This window comes from Eleutherodactylus coqui, chromosome 11 (genome assembly GCF_035609145.1).
Source record: "Eleutherodactylus coqui strain aEleCoq1 chromosome 11, aEleCoq1.hap1, whole genome shotgun sequence".
Taxonomy (NCBI): Eukaryota; Metazoa; Chordata; class Amphibia; order Anura; family Eleutherodactylidae; genus Eleutherodactylus; species Eleutherodactylus coqui.
The window spans coordinates 60,073,889-60,090,604 of record NC_089847.1 but is presented as its reverse complement, the minus strand read 5'-3'; positions in this window follow the sequence as shown (position 1 = coordinate 60,090,604).

Below are 16,716 nucleotides of genomic sequence, written 5' to 3'. Positions count from 1 at the left end.
TTAACTTTTCCTATTTATGACATAATCAATACTTGTGCTAAATTTCATGTTTCGATGACTTTGGGAAGTTATGGAATTAGATTCCGTACGTAAAATTTGACGCTAATTTTTTTGCACTTACAATTGAATAATGGAGTTGGAACCCATTCTATTTTCCTATTTATGACATAATCAATGCTCGTGCCAAACTTGAAGTATCTATGACATTGGGAATTGAAATAGATTCCGTACATAAAAGTAGGATGCTAATTTTTTTGTGCTTAGAAAAGAACAATCGAGTTGGGACCCAATAACTTTTCCTATTTATGACATAATCAATGCTCGTGCCAAGTTACATTGGGAAGTGAGAGCATTAGATTCCATACGTAAAATTTGGACGCTAATTCTTTTGCGCTTAGAATTAAATAATCATCTTGGGACCCCTTAACTTTTTCAATTTATGACATAATCAATGCTCATGCCAAATTTCATGTTTCTATGACATCGCAAAGTGAGAAAATTAGATTTCGTACTTAAAATTTCGACGCTAATTCTTTGGCGCTTAGAATTGAATAATCGAGTTGGGACCTATAAACTTTTCCTATTTATGACATAATCAATACTCGTGCTAAATTTTATGTTTCGATGACTTTGGGAAGTGATGGAATTTGATTCCGTACGTAAAATTTGGACGCTAATTCTTTTGCGCATAGAATTGAATAATGGAGTTGGAACACAATCTATTTTCCTATTTATGACATAATCAATGCTCGTGCCAAACTTGAAGTATCTAGGACATTGGCAATTGAAATAGATTCCATACGTAAAAGTAGGACCCTAATTTTTTTGTGCTTAGAAAAGAACAATCGAGTTGGGACCCATTAACTTTTCCTATTTCTGACATATAAAATGCTCGTGCCAAATTTTAAGTTTCTATAACAATGGGAAGTGAGAGAAATAGGTTCTGTATGTAAAATTTGGACGCTAATTCTTTAGCGCATAGAATTGAATAATCGAGTTGGGACCCATTAACTTTTCCTATTTATGACATAATCAATGCTAATGCCAAATTTCATGCTTCTAAGACATTGTGAATGTGAGAGAATTAGACTCCGTTCGTAAAATTTGGACGCTAATTCTTTAGCGCATAGAATTGAATAATCGAGTTGGGACTTAATAACTTTTTCTATTTATGACATAATCAATGCTCGTGACAAATTTCAAGTTTCTATGACATTGGAAAGTGAGAGAATTAGATTCCGTATGTTAAATTTGGACGCTAATTCTTTAGCGCATAGAATTGAATAATCGAGTTGGGACCCATTAACTTTTCATATTTATGACATAATCAATGCTCGTGCCAAATTTCATATTTCTATGACATTGGGAAAGTGAGAGAATTAGATTCCGTACGTTAAATTTGGACGCTAATTCTTTGGCGCTTAGAATTGAATAATCGAGTTGGGACCCATTAACTTTTTCTTTTTATGACATAATCAATGCTCGTGCCAAATTTCAAGTTTCTATAACATTGGGAAAGTGAGAGAATCAGATTCCGTACGTAAAATTTGGACGCTAATTCTTTTTCGCTTAGAATTGAATAATCGAGTTGGGACTAGAGATGAGCGAACGCGTTCGTCCGAGCTTGATATTCGTGCGAATATTAGGGTGTTCGGGATGTTCGTTATTCGTGACGAACACCATGCGGTGTTCTGGTTACTTTCACTTCCTTCCCTGAGACGTTAGCGCGCTTTTCTGGCCAATTGAAAGACAGGGAAGGCATTACAACTTCCCCCTGCAACGTTTAAGCCCTATACCACCCCCCTGCTGTGAGTGGCTGGCGAGATCAGGTGTTCGCCTAATATAAAAGTCGGCCCCTCCCGCGGCTCGCCTCAGATGCGGTGTGAGTTAGATGAGGGACAGTGCTGTTTATACCGGAGCTGCTGTAGGGAAAGAATTGGTAGTTAGTGTAGGCTTCAAGACCCCCCAAAGGTCCTTATTAGGGCCACTGATAGCTGTGTGTTGGCTGCTGTTAGCAGTGGGATTTTTTTTTTCTCAAAATCGCCTCTGCAGACCGTTGCACCTGGCATTAGGGACAGAAGTGCTGCATAGGCAGGGAGAGTGTTAGGAGTGAGTGTAGCCTTCAAGAACCTCAACGGTCCTTTCTAGGGCCATATTTATCCGTGTGCAGTACTGTCCAGGCTGCTGTTGGCTGTGCTGCATTTTTTTTGGGCTTCTCAAAATCGCCTCTGCAGAGCATTCCACCCTCCATTGATACTGCAGGGAAAGAATTGTATAGGCAGGGCCACAACACAGTTATTATTCATAGAATATACGCAGTGCTGCCTGTTGGTGGGAAAAAACTGAAAACAAATCTATTTGTCCAGCCTCTGTCCGTCCTTACAGGCGGTGGACACGTGTGAGCTGCGTGAAAAACATTGCTAAATCATACGCAGCCAGCTACGCTTTACTGCTGGGTTCGCCATTTGCTTTCCTTAATTGGGAAAAAAAATACCTGCTCTCCAAGAGTTATAATAACTCTGCTACCCTCACGTTCTGTGACACATAAGCAGGGACACAGCACAGTTATTAAACTTCTCAGGTTCATTGAATATACGCAGTGCTGCCTGTTGGTGGGAAAAAACTGAAAAGAAATCTATTTGTCCAGCCTGTGTCCGTCCTTACGCCTGTGGAGACGTGTGAGCTGCGTGAAAAACATTGCTAAATCATACGCACCCAGCTACGCTTTACTGCTGGGTTCGCCATTTGCTTTCCTTAATTGGGAAAAAAAATACCTGCTCTCCAAGAGTTATAATAACTCTGCTACCCTCACGTTCTGTGACACATAAGCAGGGACACAGCACAGTTATTAAACTTCTCAGGTTCATTGAATATACGCAGTGCTGCCTGTTGGTGGGAAAAAACTGAAAAGAAATCTATTTGTCCAGCCTGTGTCCGTCCTTACGCCTGTGGAGACGTGTGAGCTGCGTGAAAAACATTGCTAAATCATACGCACCCAGCTACGCTTTACTGCTGGGTTCGCCATTTGCTTTCCTTAATTGGGAAAAAAAATACCTGCTCTCCAAGAGTTATAATAACTCTGCTACCCTCACGTTCTGTGACACATAAGCAGGGACACAGCACAGTTATTAAACTTCTCAGGTTCATTGAATATACGCAGTGCTGCCTGTTGGTGGGAAAAAACTGAAAAGAAATCTATTTGTCCAGCCTGTGTCCGTCCTTACGCCTGTGGAGACGTGTGAGCTGCGTGAAAAACATTGCTAAATCATACGCAGCCAGCTACGCTTTACTGCTGGGTTCGCCATTTGCTTTCCTTAATTGGGAAAAAAAATACCTGCTCTCCAAGAGTTATAATAACTCTGCTACCCTCACGTTCTGTGACACATAAGCAGGGACACAGCACAGTTATTAAACTTCTCAGGTTCATTGAATATACGCAGTGCTGCCTGTTGGTGGGAAAAAACTGAAAAGAAATCTATTTGTCCAGCCTGTGTCCGTCCTTACGCCTGTGGAGACGTGTGAGCTGCGTGAAAAACATTGCTAAATCATACGCACCCAGCTACGCTTTACTGCTGGCTTCGCCATTTGCTTTCCTTAATTGGGAAAAAAAAATACCTGCTCTGCCACAGTTAATAACTCTGCTACCCTCACGTTCTGTGACACATAAGCAGGGACACAGCACAGTTATTAAACTTAGATAATTCATTCACTAGAGGCAGTGGGGCCTTTCGTTTTCCAAAAAGGGCAAAAATTATATTTGGCCTGCAGTCTTGCGCCAATTTATTTCCTGCCTGGGAAATCTAATCACTGGTAATACAGCATGCTGAGGGGTAGGGGTAAGCCTAGAGGACGTGGACGTGGACGTGGCCGAGGACGCGGAGGGCCAAGTGAGGGTGTGGGCACAGGCCAAGCTCCTGATCCAGGTGTGTCGCAGCTGTCTGCTGCGCGATTAGGAGAGAGGCACGTTTCTGGCGTCCCCACATTCATCGCCCAATTAATGGGTCCACGCGGGAGACGGTTATTAGAAAATGAGCAGTGTGAGCAGGTCCTGTCCTGGATGGCAGAAAGTGCTTCGAGCAACCTATCGTCTACCCGCAGTTCTGCGCCGTCCACTGCTGCCAATCCGAATCCTCTGTCTGCTGCTCCTCCTTCCTCCCAGCCTCCTCACTCCACTACAATGACACCTGCTCAGGAGCGGGAACACTCCCAGGAACTGTTCTCGGGCCCCTGCTTAGATTGGGCAGCAGCGGTTCCTCTCCCACCAGAGGAGTTTATCGTCACTGATGCCCAACCATTCGAAAGTTCCCGGGGTCCGGGGGAAGAGGCTGGGGACTTCCGCCAACTGTCTCAACAACTTTCTGTGGGTGAGGAGGACGATGACGATCAGACACAGTTGTCTTGCAGTGAGGTAGTAGTAAGGGCAGTAAGTCCCAGGGAGCAGCGCACAGAGGATTCGGAGGAAGAGCAGCAGGACGATGAGGTGACTGACCCCACCTGGTGTGCAACGCTTACTCAGGAGGACAGGTCTTCAGAGGGGGAGTCAAGGGCATCAGCAGGGCAGGTTGCAAGAGGCAGTGCAGTGGCCAGGGGTAGAGGCAGGGCCAGACCGAATAATCCACCAAGTGTTTCCCAAAGCGCCCCCTCGCGCCATGCCACCCTGCGGAGGCCGAGGTGCTCTAAGGTCTGGCAGTTTTTCACAGAGACGCCTGACGACCGACGAACAGTGGTGTGCAACCTTTGTCGCGCAAAGCTCAGCCGGGGAGCCAACACCAACAGCCTCACCACCACCACCATGCGCAGACATATGATGGCCAAGCACCCCGCAAGGTGGGACAAAGGCCGTTCACCGCCTCCGGTTTGCACCCCTGCCTCTCCCCCTGTGCCCCAACCTGCCACTGAGATGCAACCCCCCTCTCAGGACACAGGCACTACCACCTCATGGCCTGCACCCACACCCTCATCTCCGCTGTCCTCGGCCCCATCCAGCAGTGTAGTTCAGCGCACCGTTCAGCCGTCGCTTGCGCAAGTGTTCGAGCGCAAGCGCAAGTACGCCGCCACGCACCCGCACGCTCAAACGTTAACCGTCCGCATCGCAAAATTCATCAGCCTTGAGATGCTGCCGTATAGGGTTGTGGAAACGGAGTCCTTCAAAAGTATCATGGAGGCGGCGGCCCCGCGCTACTCAGTTCCCAGTCGCCACTACTTTTCCCGATGTGCCGTCCCAGCCCTGCACGACCACGTCTCCCGCAACATTGTGCGCGCCCTCACCAACGCGGTTACTGCCACGGTCCACTTAACTACGGACACGTGGACAAGCACAGGCGGGCAGGGCCACTACATCTCCCTGACGGCACATTGGGTGAATTTAGTGGAGGCTGGGACAGAGTCAGAGCCTGGGACCGCTCACGTCCTACCCACCCCCAGAATTGCGGGCCCCAGCTCGGTGGTGGTATCTGCGGAGGTGTATGCTTCCTCCACTAAAGCACCCTCCTCCTCCTCCTCCTCCTCTGTCTCACAATCAAGATGTGTTAGCAGCAGCATGTCGCCAGCAGTCGGTGTCGCGCGGTGTGGCAGCACAGCGGTGGGCAAGCGTCAGCAGGCCGTGCTGAAACTACTCAGCTTAGGCGATAAGAGGCACACGGCCCACGAACTGCTGCAGGGTCTGACACAGCAGACCGACCGCTGGCTTGCGCCGCTGAGCCTCCAACCGGGCATGGTCGTGTGTGACAACGGCCGTAACCTGGTGGCGGCTCTGCAGCTCGGCAGCCTCACGCACGTGCCATGCCTGGCCCACGTCTTTAATTTGGTGGTTCAGCGGTTTCTGAAAAGCTACCCACGCTTGTCAGACCTGCTCGTAAAGGCGCGCCGGCTCTGCGCACATTTCCGCAAGTCCCACACGGACGCTGCCACCCTGCGCACCCTGCAACATCACTTTAAGCTGCCAGTGCACCGACTGCTGTGCGACGTGCCCACACGGTGGAACTCTACGCTCCACATGTTGGCCAGGCTCTATGAACAGCGTAGAGCTATAGTCGAATACCAACTCCAACATGGGCGGCGCAGTGGGAGTCAGCCTCCTCAATTCCTTTCAGAAGAGTGGGCCTGGTTGGCAGACATCTGCCATGTCCTTGGTAATTTTGAGGAGTCTACCCAGGTGGTGAGCGGCGATGCTACAATCATTAGCGTCACCATTCCTCTGCTATGCATCTTGAGAAATTCCCTGCAAACCATAAAGGCAGCTGCTTTGCGCTCGGAAACGGGGGCGGGGGAAGACAGTATGCCGCTGGATAGTCAGGGCACCCTCCTGTCTATTTCTCAGCGCGTACAGGAGGAGGAGGAGGAGCATGAGGAGGATGAGGAGGAGGGGGAAGAGACAGCTTGGCCCGCTGCTGACGGTACACCGGCTGATTGCCTGTCATCCTTTCAGCGTGTATGGCCTGAGGAGGAGGAGGAGGAGGAGGATCCTGAAAGTGATCTTCCTAGTGAAGACAGCCATGTGTTGCGTACAGGTACCCTGGCACACATGGCTGACTTCATGTTAGGATGCCTTTCTCGTGACCCTCGCGTTGCACGCATTCTGGCCACTACGGATTACTGGGTGTACACACTGCTCGATCCACGGTATAAGGAGAACCTGCCCACTCTGATTCCCGAAGAGGAAAGGGGTTTGAGAGTGTTGCTATACCACAGGACCCTTGCGGACAAGCTGATGGTAAAATTCCCAGCCGACAGCGCTAGTGGCAGAAGGCGCAGTTCCGAGGGCCATGTTGCAGGGGATGTGCGTAGATCGAGCAGCATGTACATCCCAGGCAGTGCAACAGTCTTTAAGGGCCTGGCCAGCTTTATGGCTCCCCACCAAGACTGTGTCACCGCTCCCCAGTCACGGCTGAGTCGGCGGGAGCACTGCAAAAGGATGGTGAGGGAGTACGTAGCGGATCGCACGACCATCCTTGGTGACGCCTCTGCCCCCTACAACTACTGGGTGTCGAAGCTGGACACGTGGCCTGAACTAGCCCTGTATGCCCTTGAGGTGCTTGCTTGTCCTGCGGCTAGCGTGTTGTCGGAGAGGGTGTTTAGTGCGGCTGGGGGAATCATCACCGATAAGCGTAGCCGCTTGTCAACCGACAGTGCCGACAGGCTAACACTCATCAAGATGAACAAAGGCTGGATTTCGCCAGACTTCTGTTCTCCACCAGCGGACAGCAGCGATACGTAAGCAATACGTAGGCTGCACCCGCGGATGGAAGCTACGTTCTCTCTCACCATCCAAAACGGGGACATTTGTGCTTCATCAATCTGTGTCTAATATTCCTCCTCCTCCTCCTCCTGCTCCTCCTCCTGAAACCTCACGTAATCACGCTGAACGGGCAATTTTTCTTAGGGCCACAAGGCTCACTCAAATAATTTTTCAGAACAATTTTTATAAGTTTCAATTAGCTTAAAAGCGTTGGAACTTTAACTTGAACCAATTTTTCGTTACACTGGGCTGCCTCCAGGCCTAGTTACCACTTAAGCCACATTAACCAAAGCGATTAATGGGTTTCACCTGCCCTCTTGGCTGGCCATGGCCAATTTTTGGGATGTACATTAGTACAGTTGATACAGCAATTTTTGTGGGCCCTCGCCTACAGTGTAATCAAATTAATTTTTAGCCCACCTGCATTACAGCTGACGTTACCTCAGCTGTGTTGGGCAATGCAATGGGATATTTTTGTGTACCGCCGGTGGGTTCCAGGGAGCCACCCATGCTGTAGGTGCACACTGAGTTTTTAATACATCTGTACACTTCTAAAGAACCCGTCTGACTGGGGCATGCAGTGTGGGCCGAAGCCCACCTGTATTACGCACGACATTACTACCTCAGCTGTGTTGGGCAATGCAATGGGATATTTCTATGTACCGCCGGTGGCTTCCTGGCACCCACCCAGGCAGTGGGTCCACAGGGAGTTAAACCTACATGTGTCCACTTGTAAAGAACCCCAGTCTGACTGGGGCATGCAGTGTGGGCCGAAACCCACCTGCATTAACCCTTTCCAGTCCACTGTGTGACCTGTGAAGACATTAGGGTTTAAGGCTGTACAGCTCCGTTGTTGGTAGACGTCCGTCGGGGTTCTCTTACTGTATATTGCCAGCCTCTCTGCTGTCGGAGCCTATCCTACGTGTCAGCTCATGCAGTACTGGCTTTAGCCAGCATATAGCGCCGTTGTATAACAGCAGAAAAAGAGTAAGCCCCCTAGGAAAACCATATACAAATTGGATTGGAAAGGGTTAAGCACAACATTACTACCTCAGCTGTGTTGGGCAATGCAATGGGATATTTCTATGTACCGCCGGTGGCTTCCTGGCACCCACCCATGCTGTAGGTGCACACGGAGTTTTTACTACATCTGTACACTTATAAAGAACCCCAGTCAGACTGGGGCATGCAGTGTGGGCCGAAGCCCACCTGCATTAAGCACGACATTACTACCTCAGCTGTGTTGGGCAATGCAATGGGATATTTCTGTGTACCGCCGGTGGGTTCCAGGGAGCCACCCATGCTGTGGGTCGACAGGGACTTCACAATAGGGAGTTGTACCTGCCTGTGTCTATGAATTAAAAAGCCCGGTCTGACTGGGGCATGCAGACACCTTGACAGAATGAATAGTGTGTGGCACATAGGTTCCCCATTGCTATGCCCACGTGTGCAGCTCCTGATGGCGGTGGCACAGGATTCTATTTCTCATTGCTTCTGTACAGCATTGTGGGCTATCGCTCCGCCACTTTTAAAGAGGGTCGCTGCCTAGCCGTGCCAACCCTCTGCAGTGTGTGCCTGCGGTCCCTCGTCATGGCAGACGCACTTCTAAATAGACATGAGGGTGGTGTGGCATGAGGGCAGCTGAAGGCTGCGCAGGGACAGTTTGGTGTGCGCTGTGGGGGGGAGGGGGGGCGGTTGGGCAGCATGTAACCCAGGAGAAGTGGCAGTGGAGTGTCATGCAGGCAGTGATTGTGCTTTGTTGTAGCTAGTGTGGTGCTTAGCAAAGGTATGCCATGCTAATGAGGGCTTTTCAGAAGTAAAAGTTGTCGGGAGGGGGGGGGCCCACTCTTGCCGGTATTGTGGCTTAATAGTGGGACCTGGGAACTTGAGATGCAGCCCAACATGTAGCCCCTCGCCTGCCCTATCCGTCACTGTGTCATTCCCATCACTTTCCTGAATTGCCCAGATTTTCACACATGAAAACCTTAGCGAGCATCGGCGAAATACAAAAATGTTCTGGTCGCCCATTGACTTCAATGGGGTTCGTTGTTCGAAACGAACCCTCGAGCATCACGGGAAGTTCGTTACGAATAACGAACACCCGAACATTTTGGTGTTCGCTCATCTCTAGTTGGGACCCATTAACTTTTCCTATTTATGACATAATCAATGCTCGTGCCAAATAACACGGGAAGTGAGAGAATTAGATTCCGAATGTAAAATTATGACGCTAATTCTTCTGCGCTTAGAATTAAATAATCGAGTTGGGACCCATTAGATTTTCCTATTTATGACATAATCAATGCTCGTGCCAAATTTCAAGTTTTTATGACATCGGGAAGTGAGAGAATCAGATTCCGTACGTAAAGTTTGGACGCCTATTCTTTTGCGCTTAGAATTGAATAATCGAGGTGGGACCCATTACCTTTTCCTATTTATGACATAATCAATGTTCGTGCCAAATTGCATCGGGAAGTGAGAGCATTAGATTCCATACGTAAAATTTGGACGCTAATTCTTTTGCGCTTAGAATTAAATAATCGAGTTGGGACCCATTACCTTTTCTCAATTTATGACATAATCAATGCTCATGCCAAATTTCATGTTTCTATGGCATCGCGTAGTGAAAAAATTAGATTTAGTACGTAAAATTTGGACGCTAATTCTTTGGTGCTTAGAATTGACTAATCGAATTGGGACCCATTAGCTTTTCCTATTTATGACATAATCAATGCTCATGCCAAATTTCAAGTTTTTATGACATCGGAAAGTGAGAGAATTAGATTCCGTACGTAAAATTTGGACGCTAATTCTTTAGCGAATAGAATTGAATAATCGAGTTGGGACCTATTAACTTTTCCTATTTATGACATAATCAGTACTCGTGCCAAATTTCATGTTTCGATGACTTTTTTGAAGTGATGGAATTAGATTACGTACGTAAAATTTGGACGCTAATTTTTTTGCGCTTAGAATTGAATAATCGAGTTGCGACTTATTAACTTTTCCTATTTATGACATAATCAATGCTCGTGCCAAATTTCAAGTTACTATGACATTGGGAAGTGAGAGTATTAGATTAAGTAAGTAAAATTTGGACGCTAATTCTGTGGCGCTTAGAATTGAATAATCGAGTTGCGACCCATTAGCTTTTTCTATTTATGACATAATCAATGCTCGTGCCAAATTTCATGTTTCTATGACATTGGGAAAGTGAGAGGATTAGATTCCGTTCGTAAACTTTGGACACTATTTTTTTTGCACTTAGAATTGAATAATCGAGTTGGGACCCATTAACTTTTCCTATTCATGACATAATCAATGCTCATGCCAAATTTCATGTTTCTATGACATTGGGAAAGTGAGAGGATTAGATTCCGTTCGTAAACTTTGGACACTATTTTTTTTGCGCTTAGAATTGAATAATCGAGTTGGGACCTATTAACTTTTCCTATTTATGACATAATCAGTACTCGTGCCAAATTTCATGTTTCAATGACTTTTTTGAAGTGATGGAATTAGATTCCGTACGTAAAATTTGGACGCTAATTTTTTTGCGCTTAGAATTGAATAATCGAGTTGCGACCCATTAGCTTTTCCTATTTATGACATAATCAATGCTCGTGCCAAATTTCAAGTTTCTATGACATTGGTAAGTGATGGAATTGGATTCCGTACGTAAACTTTGGACGCTATTTTTTTTGCACTTAGAATTGAATAATCGAGTTGGGACCCATTAACTTTTCCTATTCATGACATAATCAATGCTCATGCCAAATTTCATGTTTCTATGACATTGGGAAAGTGAGAGAATTAGATTCCGTTCGTAAAATTTGGACGCAAATTCTTTAGCGCATAGAATTGAATAATCGAGTTGGAACTAATTAATTTTTTCTATTTATGACATAATCAATTCTCGTGCCAAATTTCAAGTTTCTATGACATTGGGAAGTGAGAGAATTAGATTCCGTACGTAAAATTTGGACGCTATTTTTTTGCGCTTAGAATTGAATAATGGAGTTGTGAACCATTAGCTTTTCCTATTTATGACATAATCAATGCTCGTGCCAAATTACATTGGGAAGTGAGCGCAATAGAATCCACACGTAAAATTTGGATGGTAATTCTTTTGCGCTAAGAATTAAATAATCGAGTTGGGACCCATTAACCTTTTCAATTTATGACATAATCAATGCTCATGCCAAATTTCATGTTTCTATGACATCGCGAAGTGAGAAAATTAGATTTCATACGTAAAATTTGGACGCTAATTCTTTGGCGCTTAGAATTGAATAATCGAGTTGGGACCCATTAGCTTTTCCTATTTATGACTAAATCAATGCTCGTGTCAAATTTCAAGTTTCTATGACATTGGGAAGTGAGAGAATTAGATTCCGTACGTAAAATTTGGACGCTAATTCATTGGCGCTTAGAATTGAATAATCGAGTTGGGACCCATTAACTTTTCCTATTTATGACATAATCAATGCTAATGCCAAATTTCATGTTTCTATGACATTGCGAAAGTGAGAGAATTAGATTCCGTTCGTAAAATTTGGACGCTAATTCTTTAGCGCATAGAATTGAATAATCGAGTTGGGACTTATTAACTTTTTCTATTTATGACATAATCAATGCTCGTGCCAAATTTCAAGTTTCTATAACAGTGGGAAGTGAGAGAATTAGATTCTGTACGTAAAATTTGGACGCTAATTCTTTTGCGCTTAGAATTGAATAATCGAGTTGGGACTTATTCACTTTTCCTATTTATGACATAATCAATGCTCGTGCCAAATTTCAAGTTTCTATGACATTGGGAAGTGAGAGAATCAGATTCCGTACGTAAAATTTGGACGCTAATTCTTTTGCGCTTTGAATTGAATAATCGAGTTGGCACCCATTAGCTTTTCCTATTTATGACATATTCAATGCTCGTGCCAAATTTCAAGTTTCTATAGCATTGGGAAGTGAGAGAATTAGATTCCGTACGTAAAATTTGGACGCTAATTCTTTTGCGCTTAGAATTGAATAATCGAGTTGGCACCCATTAGCTTTTCCTATTTATGACATAATCAATGCTCGTGCCAAATTTCAAGTTTCTATGACATTGGGAAGTGAGAGAATTAAATTCCGTACGTAAAATTTGTTCGCTATTTTTTTGCGCTTAGAATTGAATAATTGAGGGCGTGGCCTAACTCCGGAGCAAGATGGCCGCTTGAGACCGGAGCTCCTTCAGCGAGGCGCCCACGGAGGACCCACAGCACCGATAGCAGCATCAAAATGCCCAAACCTGTAAGGGACAAAGGTGGAGAACAAGCCTGCACACCCAGGACCTCCAAAAGCCAGATGGGGATGCAGCGCTTTCTGAAGGAGCGCAGCTCCGGCTCCCCCCACCCTTCCATCAAGATAGTGCCAGCCTCGGAGGCTGCATCTGCCTACAGTAAGGAGGGGGAGGGAGAGTTCTCCTCTGATGAAGAGGATGCCAGCCCTGTGTCCCGGGGATTTATGAAGGAGCTTATCTCAAAGGCTCTGTCCCCCCTCATAAACGAGCTAACAGAGATAAAAGCTGACATAAGGCAGATGGGTGGCAGAGTTGAGGAGCTGGAGCCTGCCTCTGCCTCTGCTACATCTCATGCCCTGGCCATGGCTAAAGTCTTAAAGGAACAGCACGACAATTTAAATAAAGCCCTCATTCTCCAGGAGGACCTGGAGAATCGTAACCGGAGGTGCAATATCCGTTTCAAGGGAATCTCTGAATCCTGGGCAGCGGAGGCCCTGTCTAAAGTTGCCATTGAAATATTTGGCTAGCTACTTGGGCAAGACAGAGCGGCGACAATTTCTGTGGAGCGCATCCACCGCGCTCTTAGACCCCTCCCCCCGCCTGCAGAGCCCCCCAGGGATGTTATCTGCAGGCTCCTCACCTTCCAGGACACGTCTGCCATCCTGAAAGCTGCCAGACAACACAAAAATTTAACATACGGGGACTCTTCAATCCAAATTTTCCAGGATCTATCCCCTGCTACTCTTACAAAGAGGCGAATTATGCGACCTCTTCTGGAAGCCCTCAGAGCAAGAGACATTCGCTACGCGTGGCTCTTCCCTTTCGGCATTAATATAGCATACAACGGCCGCAGATTATTGATTCGCACTCCAGACGACCTCAGTAATTGCTGGGAGCACCTTGAGGTGGACCCAATAGAGCTGCCAAACTGGCTACCCCTCCCGGAGTTCCCTAAGCTTCCAAAGCTTTCCCTCCCAGAATCCTGGCAGGTGGCGAGTAACCTTAAGTCGCCCAGAAACAAAAAGAAGAAGGCCAAAGACCCTCCTGTTGCCCCTGACGACTGAATAAGTGATGTCATCTAGAACTCCCACTATGCCTCCCACCGGACGCCGACCTGGCTTCACACTTATCCAGTTCGGACCCTCCGGGTGATTGCGACTTTTTGTGATGTGTCTCCAAGTTGACATTCACTTCTCGTTATTGAAGATCTTGGGCTATCGCCTATTTTGATCACATTGTTCGTTGTTGCTGTTTTAAGCAGATTATTTGCACTAACGCTGTTTTTCCTCCTTTAGTAGCGATTATATGCTCCCTATTTCTACCTGCTGGTGTTGGGGCCTCTGCGGGCGCCTATCTGGTTAGGCCGATACCAAAGTAGTTGTTGGACCTCCTTTGTAGGGCCCAAACAACTCGTCCCACACCTCAGCGGACTCCTTAATTTTAGGAACCGCTGACCTTAACCCTCTATTTTAGGTTGTGGTTTGCAACCTACCCCCCTACCTGCTCTTTCCTCTTGTGTCTACCTCCTATTTTGCTCCATCCCCTTTCCCCCTCCTCTCCCCACTCCTTACCTCTAACCCGGTGCTCGCCCAAGGGACCCCCCCTGGATTTGATATTTAGGCCTACACCTGTGTAATTTGCTTGCTCTTTTCCTCTCCTAGTTAGGAAATCGTCTGCCCGCCCACGAGATCGAGATGACAAGACCTCTCCAGTTCTCGACCTTTAACGTCAACGGCTTGAATTCCCCAAACAAGAGACACCACGTGGCCCTTCTTCTGAAAAGGTATGGCTCAGGGGTACTGTTACTACAGGAGACCCATTTTAAAAGGGACAGATGCTTATCCCTCCCTGGAGGTCAGTTCCCGATGGCTTTTCATAGCTCCCACCCCTCCTCCGCTTCCAAAGGTGTGTCAACGTTAATACACAAATCTCTTAATTTTTTTGTGAGGCTCGCTACGCAGATGAGGAGGGCAGGGTTCTCTTTCTGAGAGGACGCCTTAACGAAAATAAAGTGACCCTTGCGAATCTCTATGCCCCCAATAAAGACCAGATAGTATGGCTTACAACTCAATTAGAAATACTCAAACACTTCGCTAGTGGCCAGGTCATTTTAGGAGGGGACTTTAACCTCACTCTATCCCCTGATATGGACTCCTCGTCAGGGAAATCCCAAATCTCGCAGAACAAGTTGAGCAAACTCATTAGGTGCATTTCACTGCTAAACATAGTTGATGCCTGGAGATGTCTTAACCCATCCACCAAGGATTATACTTTTTTTCTCGCAGGTCCACTCATCCTTTCAGCGTTTAGACTACATTTTCGTCTCCTCCCTGTTGCAACACTCAAAAAAAGCTATGATAGACGCCATGGCCATATCGGACCACGCCCCAGTCCACCTGACTCTCCACCTTCCAAATTCCCTCCCGCGTGAGTGGAGGTGGAGGCTTAACCCATCTCTCCTTGATTCAGCGGAAGACAGATCCCAGTTAAGCAAAGCTCTGGAGGAATTCTTCCAACTTAACACCTCAGAGGACTTGTCAGTCCCGACAGTGTGGGAGGCCCATAAGGCCTTTATGAGAGGACTTCTGATTGCCGCTGGCTCCAGGGCAAAGAAGAAGCAGCAAAAGGACATTGACGACCTACTTTCTCAAATTGCCAAGTTAGAGCGCCTGACTAAACTCTCCCAGTGTAAAGCATCTGCTGAAAAACTTGGTTTCCTTCGCACAGAACTTAAACTTCTCCTAGAAGCTAAATTTAATAAAAAATATCTCTACCTCAAACACATTTCATACGCGCAAGGAAACAAAGGTAGTAAGTTTACGTTGTCCCTCATTAAAAAAGCCCAAACAAGAAATCTCATAAAGGCCATTAAATCCCCCTCAGGTCAGCGTGTCACCTCCACCCCCGAAATTGCCAAAGAATTTCAAGCTTTCTATTCTTGCCTCTATAACCTACGGGACCCCCTCTCCGCTGAAAACATTCCCATCGTTAAAAAACAAATTGACCATTTTCTCATAGACTTAAATCTCCCCAAAATCCAAGAGGATGAAGCTGCATCCTTTCTGTCTCCGATCACTCCACAAGAGGTGGGTGACCTTCTAAATTCGTCTCCACCCGGCAAGAGCCCGGGCCCGGACGGCCTCCCCCTTATATACTACAAATCCCTTGGTGCTTCCCTTATCCCCAAACTAACTGAGCTTTATAATTCTCTCCTGAGTGGGACCCCCCTGCCTAGACAAGCGCAGGAAGCGCACATTACCCTGGTGCATAAAGATAACAAGGACCCTGAGTCCTGTGGGAGCTACCGTCCCATCTCCCTGATTAATTTCAACATGAAATTATGGGCCAAAATCTTAACAAAACGCCTAGAGAAACACGTTACTTCCCTAGTTAGCCCAGAACAAACGGGCTTTGTAGGGGGTAGAGAGGGACGAGATAATTGCTTAAGGCTCCTATATGCAGCCAGATTCTCTCAAACCCATAACATACCACTCACCTTAGTAGGCACGGACGCCGAAAAGGCGTTTGACCGCGTGAATTGGCTGTACATGGAACAAGTCTTGCTCCATTTTAACATTCCCCCCAAATTTGTATCGGCAATTTTTTCTCTTTACGCAATGCCCCACGCAAGGCTTAAGATTAATAATTATCTCTCCCCACCATTTGATATAAAAAACGGTACTAGGCAGGGGTGTCCCCTCTCCCCCATCCTCTTTATACTCGCTCTGGAGCCACTCCTCCAAAAGATCAGACTAGACCCGCTTGTACAGGGTTTGAGAATCGAGAACGAGGTCCTGTCGACGGCAGCATATGCCGACGATATCGTCTTTCTTATTACTAACCCGGAGGAGGGGCTTCCTCGCCTTACCTCCCTACTGGAGACCTTCGGAGACCTTTCTAATTTTAAAATTAATTTTACTAAATCCGTGGCCCTAAACGTTTCAATTCCCACTTCCCGATTCAAGGCTATCAAGAAAATATCCCCCTTTTCGTGGTCCGACTCAGCCATTGACTTCTTGGGTATAAAATTAACGAAGAAGGCGGAGGACCTGTTTGCGATAAATTTCCTCTCCACCCTAACGAAGATCAAGAAGCTATTACGTTCTTACGATCTCCCCTTTATTTCTTGGTTAGGCCGTAAGAACATCTTGAAGACCTATATTATCCCCATTATCCTCTATAAGATGAGGCTCCTCCC